This window comes from Vulpes vulpes, chromosome 2 (genome assembly GCF_048418805.1).
Source record: "Vulpes vulpes isolate BD-2025 chromosome 2, VulVul3, whole genome shotgun sequence".
In the NCBI taxonomy this organism is placed as follows: Eukaryota; Metazoa; Chordata; class Mammalia; order Carnivora; family Canidae; genus Vulpes; species Vulpes vulpes.
This window is the reverse complement of record NC_132781.1, coordinates 131,169,598-131,186,403: the sequence shown is the minus strand read 5'-3', so window position 1 is coordinate 131,186,403 and position 16,806 is coordinate 131,169,598. Positions and strand designations below refer to the sequence as shown.

At 39.3% G+C, this 16,806-nt stretch overlaps 1 protein-coding gene across 21 annotated transcripts in view; it reads left to right on the top strand.

Annotated features, from left to right (window-relative positions):
* The window catches only part of PDE4D (phosphodiesterase 4D), a 1,410,178-nt gene that overhangs the window by 173,689 nt on the left and 1,219,683 nt on the right, over positions 1–16,806 (top strand). The window lies entirely within an intron of this gene.

Below are 16,806 nucleotides of genomic sequence, written 5' to 3'. Positions count from 1 at the left end.
AAACCCGCAGTCCTAGTATTATACTACATCCGTCAGGAGGGCTACCGTGGAGAGAAGGACACCCCCGTGAGTACGTGAGATGGCTGGAATGCTTCTAGATGGTGCGATTGTGAATTGGTAGATTCACTTTGGAAACCTTTTTGGTGTCTGTGAAAACTAAACTTATGTAATTACCTGGAGCCTAGCATTTCCCTTCTTAGGCCACCCAAAATAGGTAATTTTCACACCAAAAGGTGTGTGCAATTGTTTGCAATAGTGAAAAATGAAAACAATTTCCTGAATTTTGGTACAGTTACAAAATGAAACACTTTACCAATAATGAGGAATGAGCTGCCACCATGCACTATATGGATGAATCTCAAAAATACAATGTTGAGAGAAGAGCCTAGACACAAAGCAGTATATGCTATACGATTTATTCATATGAAGTGTAGAATTAGAGCTTTAGTGTTGGACTTCGGGACCATGGTTAACTTTAAGGGAAGAAGGTGGCTGAGAGGGATGTAAGGGGTGGAGCTTCTTGGGTGCTGAAATGTTCTAATTTTTTTCATAAATGTCCATTTTTCCCATTGTTACTGTGCATAACTAAATACCACTCTTAAAAAAATTTAATTCTGGTATACTTAACATGCAGTGTTATATTAGGTTCAGGAACATAATATACTGATTCAACAATTCTATGTATTATTCAGTACTCATTGTAAGTGTACTCTTAATCCTTTTCACCTGTTTCAACCCATCACCCCACCCACCTACTCTCTGGTAACTATCAGTTTATTCTGCATCGTTAAGAGTCCATTTTTTGGTTTGTCTCTTTTTTGTTCTTTGTTGGTTTGTTTCTTAAATTCCACATATGAGTGAAATCATATGGTATTTGTCTTTCTCTGACCGGCTTGTTTCATTTAACAATATATCCTCTGGATCCATCCATGTCATTGCAAATGGCAAGATTTTCTTCTTTTTTTTATGGCTAATATTCCATTGTGTGTATACATATATACCACTTCTTTTTTATTCATTCCTCTATTGACAAACACTTGGGCTGCTTCCATGATTTGGCTATTGAGATAATGCTACAATAAACGTAGATGTGCATGTCACTTTTCAAGTTAGTGTTTTCATATTCTTTGGGTAAATACAAGCAAGTCCGATAGTGGACTTGCTGGATCATATGGTAATTCTATTTTTACCTTTTTGAGGAACCTCCATACTGTTTTACACAGCGGCTGTACCTGTTTGTATTTGCACCAACAGTGCATGAAAGTTCCTTTTTCTTCACGTTCTTGCCAAGACTTGTTTCTTGTTTTTTAAATTTATTTTTTTATTTTACCCATTCTGACAGGTGTAAAGTAAAATCTCACTGTGGTTTTGACTTGCATTTCCCTGATGATGAGTGAGGTTGAACATCTTATATGTCAGTCGGCCATCTGTATGTCTTATTCTTTCGAAAAATGTCTGTTCATGTCTTCTCATTTTTTAATAGGATTAATCTTTTTTTTTGATGTCGAGTTGAAAAAGTTCTTTATTTATTTTGGATGCTAACCCTTTTTCAGGGATGTCATGTGCAAATATCTTCTCCCATTCAGTAGGTTGCCTTTTAGTTTTGCCGATTGTTTTCTTTGCTGTACAGAAGCATTTTATTTCATTGTAGTTCCCATAATTTATTTTTACTTTTGTTTCCTTTTCCTCAGAAGTCATATCTAGAAAAATGTTGCTGCACTTTATGTTAGAGAAAGCACTGCTTGGGACGCCTGGGATGCTCAGTGGTTAAACGTCTACCTTCAGTTCAGCGCATGATCCTGGAGTCCCAGGATTGAGTCCCACATCAGGCTCCCTGCTCGGAGCCTGCTTCTCCCTCTGCCTGTGTCTCTGCCTCTTTCTGTGTGTGTCTCTCATGAATAAATAAATAAAATCTTAAAAAAAATAAAAAAAAGAGAAAGCACTGCTTGTTCTCTCTCTAGAATTTTTATGGTTTTAGGTCTCACATTTAGGGTCTTCATCTATTTGAGTTTGTTTTTGTGTATGGTCTAAGAATGTGGCCCAGATTCATTCGTTTGCGTGTAGCTCTCTAGTGTTCCCAATACTATTTGTTGAAAAGATTATCTTTTTCCATTGCATATTCTTGCCTCCTTTGTTGAAGATTAACTGACTATATAATCATGGGTTTATTGGCTCTCTACCCTGTTCTATTCATCTGTATGTCTGTTTTTGTGTCAGTACCATATTGTTTTGATGACTGCTCCTCTGTGGTATGTCTTGAAACCTGGGACTGTGATACCTCCAGTTTTGTTCACCTTTTTCAAAATTGCTTCAGCTACTCAGGGTCACTGTGATTCTATACAAATTTGGGGATTATTTGTTCTAGTTCTGTAAAAAACACAGCTGGTGTTTTGATAGGGATTGCATTCAGTCTGTAGATTGCTTTGGACAGCATAGACATTTTAACAGTATTTGTTCTCCTAATCTGGGACCGTGGAATATCTTTCCATTTGTATGTATCCTCTTTAATTTCTTTCACCAGTGTTTTATAGTTTTCAAATTCCAGGTCCCACATCTCTTTGGTTAAGTTTATTCCTAGGTACTTTATTATTTTTGACTCAATTGTAAGTGGGGTTATTTTCTTAATTTCTCTTTCTGCTACTTCATTATTAGTGCATAGGAATGCAACAGATTTCTATACATAGATTTTGCATCCTTTGACCTTACTGAATTCATTTATGAGTCCTAGTTTTTTGGTAGAGTCTTTAAGGTTTTCTATATGTAGTACTATGTCATCTGCAAATAGTCAAAGTTTCACTTTTTTCCTCACCAGTTTACGTGACTTTTATTTCTCTTTGTTGTCTAATTGCTATGCCTATGACTTCCAGGACTAAGCTGAATAAAAGTGGTAAGAGTGAACATCCTTGTCTTGTTCCTGATCCTAGAGGAAAAGCTCTCTGTTTTTCCCCATTGAGTATGATGGTAGCTGTGGGTTTTTCATATAGGACTTCAGTATGCTAAGGAATGTTTCCTCTAAACCTACTTTGTTAAGGGTTTTTATCATGAATGGACATTATACTTTATCAGATGCTTCTTCTGTATCTATTGAATGGATTGTATGATTCTTTTCTCTTATTGATGTGATGTGTCACACTGATTAATTTGTGAATATTGAACCATCCTTGCATCCCAGGAATAAATACCACTTGATCCTGATAAATGATTTTTAAAATAGATACCGGCCTGTGGTTTTCTTTATTTTGGTAGCATCTTTATCTGGTTTTTGTACCAGGGTAATGCTGCCCTTTATAGAATGAATTGGGAAGCTTTCTTTCCTTTTCTACTTTTTGAAATAGTTTAAGAAGAATAGATATTAACTATTCTTTACATGTTTGGTAAATTCTCCTGTGAAGCTGTCTGGTCCTGGACTTTTGTTTTTTTGGGAGTTTTTTGATTAGTAATTCAATTTCATTGGTGGTAATAGATCTGTTAAAATTTTTATTTCTTCTGAATCCCTTCTGCTAACTTATAGGTTTGTGGGAATTTGTCTCTCTCTTCTAGGTTGCCCAATTTGCTGTTACATAACTTTTCAGAATACTGTCTTATAATCCTTTGTATTTCTGTAGTGTTGGTTGTTTTTTCTCCACTTTTATTTCTGATTTTGTTTGAGTCCTTCCCACTGCCCCCAGCACCTCCCTCCCTCCCTCTCTCTAACTTTTTTTTTTTTTTTTTGATGAGTCTGGCTAAAAGTTTATCAGTTTGGTTGGTCTTTTCAAAGAACCAGCTCCTGGTTTCATTGACCTATTCTCTTGCTTTTAATTTTTGTTTTATTTATTTCTGCTCTAATCTTTATTATTTCCTTCCTTCTTCTGGTTTGGGTTTTGTTTGTTCTTTTTGTAGCTCCTGTAGATATAATGTTAGGTTGTTTATATATGATTTTTCTTGTATGTTAAGATAGATTTGTATTGCTCTAAACTTCCCTATTAGAGCCACTTCTGCATCCCAAAGGTTTTGGACTATTATATTTTCATTTTCATTTATTTCCATGTAATTTTTAAATTTCTTTTTAATTTCCTGTTGACCATTCATTGTGTAGTAGCATGTTATGTAATCTCCATGTATTTCTGCTCTATTTTTTTTTCTTGTGGTTGGTTCCTGGTTTCATAGTCTCATTAGAAAAGACACATGGTATGACTTGGATCTTTTTGAATTTGTTGAGACTTGTTTTGTGGCCTAACATGTGATCTATTCTAGAGAATGGTCTGTGTGCACTTGAAAAGAATGTTTATTCTTCTGTTTTAGGATGGAATCTTTTTAATATATCTGTTAGATCCATCTGGTCCAATGCATTGTTCACTTTGAACAATGGCTTTCATCTTTTTGTTTTGTTTTTGACATCCTGTCTGGATGATCTGTCTGTTGATGTAAATGGGGTGGTAAGGTCCCCTACTATGATTGTATCACTATTGATTATGTCTTACATGTTTGTTAATATTGCTTTATGTATTTGGATGCTCCCATGTTGAGTGCATAAATATATACTATCGGTATATTCTCTTGTTGGATTGTCCCTCTTTTTGTTCATAAAGTGTCCTTCTTTGTCTCTTGTTACAGTCTTAGTTTTAAAATCTATTTTGTCCAGTAAAAGTATTGCTACCCTCTCTTTCTTTTCAATTCCATTTGCATGATAAATGCTTTTCTACCCCTTCAGTTAAATTCTGCATGCGTTTTAGGTCTGAAATGAATTGTAGGCAGCATGTAGATATACTTCACTTTTCCCCCATTCACTCTATGTCTTTTGATTGGAACACTTAGTCCATCTACATTACAAGTAATTACTGATAATTAGGTACTCATTGCCATTGTGTCACCTGTTGTATAGCTGTTTTTATACTTGTTCTATGTTTCTTTCTTTTCTTGCTCTCCTCTCTCACAGTTTGGTGATATATTTGGATTCCTCTATCTTTATTTTTTCATATCACTGGTTTTTGATTTTTGGTTAACATTAGGTTTATAAATAACATCTTATGCATATAGTAGGCAATATTAAGTTGATGGTCAATTGATTTGGAAATCCTCTTTATTCCCCTTCCCCTCTGCCCCATCATATTTTAGGTATATGGTGACATACTTTATAACTTTGGTTTTGTGAATTCCTTGGCTGATTTTTGTAGATATACTAAATTTTTCTGATTTTGTGCTTCCAACTTTTACTCAAATGTACAGTCTTTCCTTTCTATTCAAAGTGTCCCCTTTAACATTTCTTGTAGGGCTGATTTAGTGGTCACAAATTCCTTTAACTTCTGTTAGTTTGGGAAACTCTTTATCCCCCTTTTTATTCTGAATGATAGCATTGCTGGATATAGTATTCTTTATTGCAGTTCTTTTCTTTCAGCACTTTGAATGTATCATACCATTCCCTCTGGCCTGCAAAGTTTCTGCTGAAAAAAATCAGCTGATAGCCTTATGGGGTTTCCCTTGTGTATAAATGTTTTCTTTTGCTGCTTTTAAAATTCTCTCTTTGGGGATCCCTGGGTGGCGCAGCGGTTTGGCGCCTGCCTTTGGCCCAGGGTGTGATCCTGGAGACCCGGGATTGAATCCCACGTCGGGCTCCCGGTGCATGGAGCCTGCTTCTCCCTCTGCCTGTGTCTCTGCCTCTCTCTCTCTCTCTCTCTCTCTCTCTCTGTGACTATCATAAATAAATAAAAATTTTAAAAAAAGTTTAATAAAAAAATAAAATTCTCTCTTTGTCACTATTTTTGCTGTTTTAATTACTATGTGTCTTGGTATGGACCTCCTTGAGTTGATTTTGTTGAGGGCTCTCTGTGTCTCCTGCGGCTGGATCTTTGTTTCCTTCCTCAGATTCTGGACATCTTCAGCTATTATTTCTTAAAATAAAATTTCCTTCCCTCTTTCTCTCTCTTCTGCTTCTGAGATTTCTATAGTGCAAAGGTTATGAAGCCTGATGAAATCAGAGTTCACTAAATCTACTATCATTTATTAGATTTTTTTTTTTCTGTTTTCTCTTCAGCTGTGTTTCATTACTCTGTCCTCTAGGTCACCATTTCCATTCTGCTTCCTGTAGTCTCCTATTTATTCCAGCTAGTGTATTTTAAATTTCACATACTGAGTTTTTCATCTTTTTTATGTTTTCTATCTCTTTGTTGAGGGTCTGAGGTCCCTCACTTTTTTTCTCAAGTCCAGTGAGAGTATTTATGGTCATTGCTTTAAATTCTGTTACTTATCTCTGTTTCACTTAGCTCTCTTGCTATAATTTTTTGTTGAAAACATTTTTTTTCTGTCTCCTTATTTTGTCTTATTCTTTGTGTCTGTTTTTATGTGTTAGGAAAGTAAGGTGTGTCTTCTGCTCTTGAAAGTAGTAGCCTTATAAAGAAGAGGTCCTGTAGTGTCCTGCATTTTGATGTCCCCTGTTCACCAGAACCTTGTGCTTCATGGGTATGTCCTGTGTGTGTTGCATGCACCTTATTGTTGTGGCAGAGCCACTTTTACCTTTAGTCTAGTCATCTGTGATGACTTTCTTTGCCTATTGTGGGCTCAGTTTGGTCCTTGTGTTGTTAGGGGGCCAGTTTGGGGCCACACTGGGCTTGAGTTGTGTCAGACCAGGCATTTGTGCAGTAGCATGGAACAGCAGGATACTTTCCCATTGTTTTCCTTTGAGACTCTTTAGTTGGTGGGTAGATCCTACAGTCAGACTTGAATCGGCTGTCAGCCCACTGCTAGGCTGCACTTGGACCGGACTATGTGGTTATCTTCCCCTCTCCCCAGGGCATGAGTCACTCTAGAGTGATGTTGAACCCTGGTGGGACTGCTTGCACACTGCCAGGCTTGTGGTGCTGCCTTGGATGAGCTCTGTCCAAGAGCATATTGGAGGGGGTATGTCTGCAGGAGAACACAGGGGTGGGGCATGTGAAATTAGCCAGGTTTGCCATGTCTGCTGTGGGAGGGGACCTGGAAGGGAGGCCTGGCTGGAGGGGGCATGTCAACAGGAGGATGTGGGATTAGGGCATACTGTTAGCAAGTTAGATGGTGGGCGTTAACACTGCACTGGTTCCCACTGGTGTCTATGTGCCTAGGCAGGAGGACAGGGGAGGGAAATGGTGCCTACCAGCTCCTTTGTTCCTGGAAAGTCCCCCAAAGGCCCCTGTCTCAGTTCATGTTCTGAGATGACTAATCAAATCTCCCTCCTATATACCTCAGACACTTTTCAAACTGCTGTTTTTATGCTATATCTCTGTAGGATGTTTGCTGTGCTATCTCTTTAAGGTGGGGGACTCCGTTTTCTCTTGCCCTCTTGTTCTCCCAGAGCCATGGCCACTAATTTTTAAAATTCTGGGTGTTAAGCTCCCCCTTATAATAAGAATTTGGAAATTTTGGCTCCTCTGGTTTTCAAAGCTGAATGTTATGGGGGTTTGTCTTCTCTATGTGGGCTCCCCAGTATGACAGGCTGTTTTTCCCCCACCCTCTCTAATCCCATGGCATCCCTCACTCTGGCCGACAGTTCTGCAGGTCTGTTCACCTTCTCACCATGTCTCTGCCCTTCTTATCCTCTTCCATGTGGCCTCTTCTCTCCATTTAGCTGTGGAGAGTCTATAAGGCCACAGTTTGGGTTGTTTTCAGGGTTATTTACATTCATATGGGTGTTCTCTAGTTGTATCCATGGGGTGAAGTGAGCTTAGGATGCAGTGCCCTAATTTTTAAAATGTTGATACATGGGTGTGTTTACTTTGTGAAAATCTGCTACCCTTTTATGTACATATATTGTGTCTTAATAGAGTATTAAGAGCAAAAAAATATTAAGGCCTGGATGGGAGTCTAAAATCATGACAAGGCAGTGCTGAAACTGCTGACAATGGCAGCCAAGAGAAAGGACCAAATTATTGAATGTGGAGTCCTTGGAAAATTAGGGGCAAGATGGTTATGGAAGGAGAGAACGGATGTGGAACAGTTTCTTGTTCTGACCAAGTTTCTGTTGGCTGTTGTGGGATTGAAGGTACAATGTTGCATCAGCTGCATGGCTCTATCTGATTCTGTTTCTGATGTCAGAAAAGGCCATCTCATAGTTCCACCCAGTAAGGAATCAGTGGTTTAATTTCAGGTAGATAGAGAGGAGACCTGGACAGCTCATTTCTTGATCTTGTTTAATTTTTGCTTGTTAACCAGACACCAGGACTCTGTACAAGGAAGCTGAAAGCTGCATTATCTTATTAAGCATATTATATGCAATGTAAATGAAGCTTTTGTTACAAGCTGTGAATGTGGCTTTGCCTGGTTTGTAGTCTCCTAGCAAGAGACATATAGCTGGGAGATAGATGATAATGTCAACATTTAAGTTTCCTACCTGGCTTTAAAAGGAAGGAGACAATTCATTCTTTCTTATAGATTTACTGAAAGCTGCTTTTCTTTTTCTTCCTCAGAAAACTAGATTTGGGATCTTTGTGTCACTAATATCTATTCACTACTAAGTTATCTTGGTGAAATTAGAAAGGTCACTTGTCTTGTGAATTAAACGTTAAAAAAAGTTCTTAAATAATTGTATTAATTTCTAAGATTGCTTTCCAAATAGCATGGCTGACCAACTCTTAGCAGTCATTATTAATGAGGATGGTGGAAAATTAAGGTCAGGGTTGCATTTTCTTTCCTTTAATTGCTTCCTTCTCTTCTGGGTTGATTTATTTTCTATCTTTCCTTATATATTGTTTATCTGTAAAGCTGCATGAATTTCTAAATAATTTTTATTTCTAAAGATTTTTTTTTTAGTTCCAGCAATTCTGTTGAATGTAGTCTGACATATAATTGTGACACTTTTAATAGATTATAAGTAATCCATTATATAGCACATAACTAAAGGGATCTTATAATTGAGCATTCAAATTGGCACCTTTCAGAATAAAAAGGGATTTTTTTTAAAAAAAGTTTTTGATTTAAATTCAGTTTGCCAACATATAACATCCCAGTGCTCATCCCATTAAGTGAAAAAGTGAAAAAGGGGTGTTATTAATAATTATGCCAGGCAATAGGTGTATAGCACCACTGGGCAAACCGGGACATGTGGTTGATCTTCCTAGAGTCCTCTCTGGAATAAGCCTTGTGAAGGCTGTATTCTACTAGGGATGCTGCTTACCTGGCCTACCCACTTTGACCTGAGTGATTCATAGGCATTAACTTAGCTCAGTTCTCTCTGCCAAGAGAAGAACCATAAGGCCTAATTACAAATATCTGTGATACTACATGACAGATTTTTCTGGCGAAAACCCATAACCGAATATCACTAATAGAATAGCCTCTATTCATGCCTGGCCTCATTTTTCTTTTTTTTCTTTTTCTGAATTTCATCTCTGAGTCTTAGGACTATGAGCAGACAAGTCACAGTCTTTTTAAGGATAGGATTTTTTCCCTAATGACAAGAGTAACAAGTCCGTATAGCATGCTGTATCACTTTTTACTGGGCCTGGCTTTCCCGTGGTGGCCCTAATGCAAGTCCTGCCTCCTTCCTGCTTGGCTCTTGGATCAGCTGACTCACTCTCCGTCTTGTGCCTTTTGTTCACAGCAGAGGGAGTTATTAGGAATCCAGGAGTTAATCATGTTCCATCCTCCCGTGGGTTTTGAAGCAGTGGAGAACTAAAGACCTAGATGTCAGATCAAAGGGCCATTATCTTTTCTTTCCTACTAGCTTATCTTCACTATGGCCCTGGGCCCACCCACTGGGCTTCCCACCATTTCCCCAGGTGGTGAACTTACCTTGGCAGTTATGAACAAAGCAGCTGGGCCTGCCTCTTTGGCTTAAACAATGAGGATAGAAGAATATCTGTGATTCCAACCTGGTTGGTTCTTCAGGTTGGAAAGGAATGTGATGAGGGAGAGGAGAGGAAGATTATAGCCAGAAGGGGAAGGGGGGACAGGCATGGAGTGAGGGAGCAGAGAAGAGGAGAGGGAGGAGGAGAGAGTGGGACCAAGCAGTCAGAACACAGAGATGGAGAAAGAGAAGGAGAGGGGGAGAGAGGGGAATCGACGGGGGGAGAGAGAGAGAGAGAGAGAGAGAGAGAGAGAGACCGACCCAACAATGACATAAATCTCTTCTCCACCCATGATGGAAAATGAATGAATGTTACAGTAAAGGAAAGATACTTCTTCCCAAATACCAACAAGTATTAGTGGTCGTTCCTATTTTGTGTGTTAAAGTAGGATTGTGGGGAGAGGGAGAGGAACCTGTTTTGCTCCCTCCACCCCCACCCCAGGCACAGATATTCCCTATGAAACTCCACTATGTACACTCTGAGGCTGCAACTGCCAGAAGTTACTCTTCAGTCATTTCCCAGGTGGTGTCCTTGGGACTACTGTGAAAGCTTGGCCAATTGCATTGCCTTTCCAGCATTGTCGCTGAGGAATGGGAAGCTCATCTTTGTCACCTGTAAACCACAAAGCATCAGCTCTTGGTCAGCAGGAGAAGGGTACAGCACTCTTTATTTTAGATAAAAACTTTATTATTGTTTTTGCTATATTGTAAAAGGGAAGATTGTGTGAGCATGTTGGGGAGCTGTTCTTTGAAATATTTGCAAATATAGCATTTTATTGTTGGATAAAACCAGAGAATGTGGAGGATTGAAAATATTTCAAAGAAGCAAACTGAATTTCTTTCTCTAAAATGCTTCTTTTAGTCCTACCATCCATGGGTTTTGAGAAAGAACTCTGGATGATATATATAATTCAGTGCGTTCTCTGGAGAAGGCTACAGTACTATATCTCCCACCCCCCTCTTTCTAGGGCAGAGCAGGGCAACTATTTCAATCCAAGAGGAAGCACAGGTCATCTTAGGGCTGGAGGCTTAGCCCTGGTGATTCCTCCAGAAGAGTCAAAGGGACTCTTGACATGTGTTCTTTGAGTGGACTAGGGAAAAACCAATTTCATTAGGTGCTTATACTTCAGATTCAAATTATAATGACATACAGCCTGAGGGAGGGCACTAGGACTCCCACTAGAAGCCCAGAGTAACCAGGTCCCAGCAGGGAGGAGACACACTGACAGGAATAGTGAGATAGGACAGGAGAATTTCAAGTCTGAAACAACTTGCTGAAACTCACATACCATTAACGAGTAAGAAAAATGACCTGGACTAGGCTTTTCAGGATGGAAAAAAAAAAATGAGAACAAAACACGAAAATGTATTTTCAAAGTTTCCATTTGGTATAGAATTCTTATTGACATAAAATTTCTTCTCGTAAATTACTTTTATCCCCAACAAGTAAGACATTTTTTTTCCCCCCAAAAGCCTGTATATCTGCCCATGTGCCAGAACTGTTGATTAGGCCAGAATGATCTTTGAGGTTAGGTAGAGTCGCCTGGGCTTGGACTCAATTTTCACCTCTCTTGGTCTGGTGTGGCACTCACTGATTTCCCTTCCTCAGAGGTTCTAGGGTCTGTTTTATCTGAGAGGGTAAAAACCCCATGCACCAATACAAAATGCCCAAGTCTTCATGACCCTTTAAAATCTTGACTTGTCAGGTGCATCTCCCTGTTGGAATTTTTTTTTTTTAAGATTTATTTTTTCATGAGAGACACACAAATAGAGAATAGAGGTAGAGAGACAGGCAGAGGGAGAAGCAGGCATAGGGAGCCTGATGCGGGATTTGCCCCCAGACACCAGGATCACACCCTGAGCTGAAGGCAGACACTCAACCACTGAGCCACCCAGGCATCCTTCCTTGCTGGAATTTCATGTGCCTGTTGATTTCCTCTGTGTTTTGTTTAAAGTCTACATCCGGGGCTCTAGCTCTTTGTGCAAATTATTCACTGTACACTTGGGCTGGGCTGTGGGGGTGAGTGAGAGTGGGAAGACATCCATCCCCTGCTCTTCAAACTGTGCCCTGTGATGTGGGTCTGTGGCAACCCACAGGAAGGACCACTTTTTTCTCTTCTTACAAAAGAGTGCTTGCTATAAAACTTCACTGTTGAGGGAAGATCAGAAATTTGGGGGTTCTTGAAAACCACCCAGCTGTTGATCCATATATCTATCTGATCTCATTATCTGGGCTGGGCTTGGACTCAACTTGAACTCAACTTCACTGTTGAGGGAAGATCAGAAATTTGGGGGTCCTTGAAAACCACCCAGCTGTTGATCCATATATCTATCTGATCTCATTATCAAGGAGGGCTCACATTGCTCAGGCAGCTGTATAAATGAATGATACATGGAGGGAATTACAAAATACTGGTGCGTGATAACAACTTGGCAAATCCAGCATTTCTCCATCTATATGTGGGGAGTAGCTATTACTCATCCTCGGGGGATTGTTGTTGTGCAGCAAAGCAAATGTGGAGCTTGAGGGCCTTTGGATCTTTTGACTTTTGCAAGAGGAACTGGAAATTAAAATATGAAATACATGATCTTTAAATATTGACAGCTCATTCAAATGTTTAAAAAATGCTATGCTAACAGTGTGAGACTCGTTCCCATGTCGCTACTTGCCAAAGTTGGAAAAATACGTTGGTCACATCAGGTGTTGGGTGTCAGTTTGCCACCTCTGCCACTAAGGGATATATGTATGCCCTTAGAAGAGTTGTTCTGTATTATTTTATAGTTGAATGGCAAGCTTCTCTCTGCTTGTGCTGAGTTTTAAAATAATGGTATCATCCATTCATCCCTCTACCTTAGGCTGGTTGTATTGGACTGTACAGAATAAAGTTTGTTGTTGGTCATTTAAAGAAATTACTCTTAGCTCAACTGCTTCCTAATTACCTGAACAAATCTCTCAAGACTTTTCAGTGGGGTCATCCACCAATTTATAAAGGAATTTAGGTTTTGCACTAAAAGGGATGGGAAGGAAATATTTCTACTTCTTGGGAATAGGGCCATTCTATGTGTATTGGCTGCAGGAGTGGGGATTTTATAAAACAAGCCACTTTAATGTACATTTCTAATACGAAATAGGAGCCTTGTTGACAGAAATGCCACCTGTTTTGATGTCTGAGCACCAATGGCACTCTGCCAAGACGAAAGCAGATTTAGGCAGATTTTAAGCTGGCATCTCAGAGAACTGGCACATAGAGAGTTCATGAATTTTATCTTTTTGCTTGAGGATAAAAAAGATATTTCACTGATACCATGGCAGAAAACGTTTTAAAGCTTTATGAAAGACTATTAAAATCAGAATGAAACATTAAAAAATTCAATAGTTTATATTACTTAATGTTTTATATTTTGAACATATTTTAATACAAATAATTTAATATTACAGTACACTTGATTATTTTTCCATTGCCTTCCTATGGAAATTTTTTTACTGGCCTGTGTAACGCTAGGCCAGTGATGAGAAAGCACAGAGTGTTCTCAGTTTCACTTTTTCCCCTCCTGCCCATCCTCCACATAGCAGCTGACAAGTGTCTTCTGATAGATTCTGGTTTGGGTAACACATGGCGCTGGCAGGGTAAGAATTCTGGAAGTAGCTCAATGGGACACCCCAGTTTGGGTGTCCTTTCTGAAAAGACAGTTTCATATTTTACTTGGTCTTTGGATGTTGGCATGCATCAGCCTTAGAGCCCTAATGAGAAATGGGAAGTCAAGAATTCTCTGCTCCAGGCTTGGCAGAGATCTCTATGCGTTCCCTCTAGAACTAAGTAAAACTAGATTTCTATTATGAAAGTTGAAAGGTTTGGCCAAAGACTTGGGCAGATATTTGCATATCTGTAACTTATATCATGTTTTATATGACATCCTTCAGGAAGGAGCCCTGTCACTTAGATTTGAAATAAAATCCACTGTCTCTTCCTTGAACTGCACACCTCATCTTGAGCTATGCTTTGCCTCATTCTTCTCTCCCATCTCCCACTACTCAGATCTTATTTGTCTTCCTTAAAAAGGAAGATGTTTCCTTTGGTGACTCCACTTCTACCGTCCCACTATATTGCCAGTGTCTCATTTTCCTTGTAGCCCTTAATTTAACTAATTTAATTATTATTTGCTTTTCCAATAAAATGTAAGCCTTGTGAGAGTGGGACTTCCTTTATTGTACTTAATTGTTTTATTTTCAGAATCTAAGACAGCTCCTGGCATGAAGTCAATGCTCAGAAGTACTCATTAGGTGAATTATAATTTGCCCCCAGTTGATGGCTTTACCTGTAATCTGCTTTGTTTATTTTTAATTTATTTATTTGAGAGAGATTGAGCAAGAGAGCAAGCATGCCAGGGGAGGGTCAGAAGGAGAGACTTTCAAGCCGATTCCTAGCTGCATGCAGAGTCCCACCTGGAACTTGATCTCACAGCTCTGAGGTCATGACCTGAGCTGAAATCACAAGTTGGGCATTTAACTGACAGAGCCACTCAGGTGTCCCCTGTTTTACTTTTGATGGGGATATAATTTTATCATTTGGCAGGGATGGGGGAGAACAGGGTTAGAAGATGGCAAGGAAATGGGAAAATATTGGAATGGTGTAATTAGCTACATGATCTGAGCAATGAATCACAGCATTGCCTTAAAAAAAAAAAAAGAAAAAAGCAAATGTGTAATACTTGAAAGTCAGACTCTACTATAACCCTACAGTGGGTTGGGTGTAGTTGTGCAAATCATGCACACCCAGAGCCTTATTGTTATAATTCTGACAAGAATGGAAAGGCTTGTGACATTTCTACAGAACATTAAATAAACAAAATGGGCTTCAAGTTTGGTTTGAGCCAATTTGCAAGGCTGGTGAGTGCTTTTCCGATACATGAGGGGGAAAACGTGTGTTTTTGTTTGGAAGGTGAGGAAGGTGAGCAATGAGTGATAGAACCCTTGGCTAGTATCAGTTTTTTTTTAAAGGGATCTTCCTCTACCACCCTGAAAATCCATGATGATCTATGTGTTTATGAATGGCTCGTAAGGAACCAAGGGCAATAGAATTAATCTTTTGGACATCAAACATAAGTGAAATGACATTTCTTATCTGTACCCTAAGATATATTGGACAGGAGATGTTCCATGAAGCTGATGAAATTTTAACTAATGTGGTAAATAATCCATTGAGATTTGACCCTCATCAATCACCATTCTCACTGTTACCATGTGGCTGAAAAGGTACCTCTTGACAGAAAAATATGACATATGAAAGTACAACTGGAAATGTTCATGTTCTCAAACAGTGGCTCATCTGATCCTCTAGGCATCTCTTCAAGACCTGAATCCAAAGAAAGCAAAATGAGTTTCTGTGCTTGAGAGATTTTTATCAACACCAGTCTGTAGGAGCAGACAGACCAAATATGGTGAAGGGGAGGGCTCATGAGGATTTTTTGGTCTATTTCACATCTCACCTCTTGAACAGTGCTGATTGGAATCTTCTGTGGAACATGTATTGCATTTCTGCTGGGCATAAATTGCCTTCCTTTCCTCTATTTGCAGCACCAATGACAGTCTTGTACAGAGAGCCACATTTTAAATTTTTGTGGGATTAATAAAGCAGATCAGAGTAGGGGTATCATGGGGGAGACTAGGAGACAGTCTGGGATAGAGGTGAGCAAAATAAGAAACCAGGATTTGGGCTGCGACGCAGCTCGCTGTTATTTGTAGAAGCTTCAGGGTCTTGGGATGGGCTGAGATATGCTGTGGTAATGGTGTCAGTGGACCAAGCAATAAAGATTTATTTCTCGTTCATGCTGTATGTCCATTGTGGTCCAGCTGGGTGCTCTGGTCACCACTGTCACTCAGTGGCTGATGGAACAGCCAGCATCTCGAACATCAGGGTCTCACCCTAAATGTTCTTGTACAGAAATGGCACAGGCACTTCAACTCAAAAACACATTAAATACAACTCATTGTGCCTGGCTCCACCCAGCCACAGTGGGACAGGAAATATAATCCTCTACTAACTAAGGACATTCCCTTAGTATCTTTGTGCTTGGTTTTGGCACAGATTGCTTTACTAGGGTAGGCTAGTTATCAGAGAATGTCTTATTTTCTTTATTCAGAATCATCATTGACTTTTTAAATCATGGTTTATTCCTTAAATATATTTTATATCATTGACTGCCTATTTTTCACAAAAATTGCCTATTTTTGATTTACTGACCAGTGCGCTGATTCTTAAATTCTGCCAACATTTATGGAGCACGTCGTATGTGCTCAGTCACTGTGTTGAATACTGCATTGGATGGATTGCTGAGTTATCACTCAGTCATTGCTCACTTAGCTAACCCCAGAAATGGACACATTTCATTGTAGGCCAAGGTGATTCTCGTGAGGCTTACCCACTTTATAGGGTATTGGTGAGGCTTTGAGGTCATGTTTTCAAGGTATTTAGTACTGGCACTAGTGATGTTGATAATAATATAGCAAGTTGACCTGGATTTTACAGTTCACTTCCCAACATAATTCTTATTCACCTGGAAATTCAACTAAGACTGCCACTAGAATCTCTCTATTCGTTCTCCAATTGTGGCCCACTGACTGGGAACACTTAGAGTTCAGTCCCGAGGACAACAAAAGCACAGATGCAAACCACATGCGCAGTAGCTTCTGGGAGAAGACTTGACTCAGCATTTTCTTTTGTAGAGCCAGGTACAGTGTTAGGATGTATGGACAGAAGTACTTAAGTTGGAGCTAAATGAACATAAACCCCGAAATCCTATCTTCTGCTCTCTGGTCCCTTGGTCATTGAGGTTGGTCTCTTAGTGTTAACTACCCCTCAATCTCACAGATTCCCTTCTGTTGACCACAATTCCCCATATGTTTTTCTCTCTGTAAAGAGCAACCTGTTTACCCAATGACAAGTTTGTTTTGTAACATTATGTATTAAAAGACAGATCTCCTGCCTGAGGATCGTGGGTTACTTCTTGCAAGG